Below are 1,377 nucleotides of genomic sequence, written 5' to 3'. Positions count from 1 at the left end.
ACACTCCCCTCCCCCAAGACTGACAATTCTGATGTTGTGTGTGTGTGTGTGTGCGTGGGGGGGGGGGGGGGGGTGGACTAATAGCAAATACATTGTGTACTATGCAAGTGCAGTTGCTCCTACTTGAGATAAAGCTTCACTTTACAATGTATATCCAATCGCATGCAAGGGAAATTAAAAAAAAAAACACAATTTTTGCTTGAACATAATTGGATGCTGGAAAGCAACAGAGCTTCCCCTCCTTTACCAAGCTTTTGAGCAACTGCACTTGCAAAGTGCACAGTCTATTTGCCTTTAGTATATCCAATCCTTTGTGTAATGTGTATGCTTGGTATTTACAATTTTATGTGCATTTGATGTATCCTTGCTACATTTTTATTAATTCGGTGTTTTTTGACATCTAATGTAACAAATCAAGACTGAGCACAATTTTATACCAGATTGTTTTTACTCTTTCCTTTTAGTATTTTTTGTGCCTTCTTGCTTACACATTCTAATCCTTCCCCTAAATAACCTCTTAGATTTTGCTTAAAATATTGCAGGAGGGGATGAAGTGAAAACCCCTGCTCCTGCTCCATGATATCATGCTCCTAATAGGAAACAACTGTTAAGCCCCATACACACTATCAGATTTTCTGCAGATTTTTTGTCTTCAGATTTACCAAAACAATGCAGTGCAAGAGCCTGCCTGATTGCATACAAATTGAAACTCCTAAGGTCTGATGTCATATTATATGGTTTTGGTAAATCTGAAGACAAAAATCAGCAGAAAATCAGTGTGTAAGGGGCTTTACTTTCTAGAAAGTAGAGAACCCAATAAGGTAGATATTTCATGGCAGACTAAATCAATGCAGCGTTAATAGGCCATTTTAACAGAACCTATATTGGAGAAGACCAGCCAAATTTCTCACTCTTTTTAAATGCCACTAAATTTCCAGCAATACATCCACTAAGAAAATTCAGTCTACTGATAATATTGCTCAATATTGGCTCTCAAGGTTAAGATATTAATATGTCCGCTCCCTCTTGCTGAGACAAATGATGCTTGCATGCACAGTGACCACGTTAGTACAATGGACCCCCACTGATAAACTGATAACTTGGAGGTGTCCTTCTTCTGGTGTAATCTTTAGGACTGAGCTATATGTTTGGTAGCCAGGCCCTGAAAATACAAGCGACAACCAGGGTGTTGCATAGGTGGGAGATACTCCTGTCCCAGCTGTGCCTTGCCCCCCAGCTCAAGCCAGATTTATGCCTAGCCCACCTAGGCCATGGCCTGGGGCACATATTGGAGGTTGAAAACGAGTCCTCAAGGTCATGATAGGACTGCCTGCAACTACCCTTACTGTGGAATAGGGAGGAGGTTGATGTTTGAGT

This window comes from Lithobates pipiens, unplaced genomic scaffold (genome assembly GCF_037356315.1).
Source record: "Lithobates pipiens isolate NorthernLeopardFrog02 unplaced genomic scaffold, aLitPip1_a1.2 Scaffold_13, whole genome shotgun sequence".
NCBI lineage: Eukaryota > Metazoa > Chordata > Amphibia > Anura > Ranidae > Lithobates > Lithobates pipiens.
The sequence above is the reverse complement of the archived record's forward strand: the minus strand, read 5'-3'. Positions refer to the sequence as shown.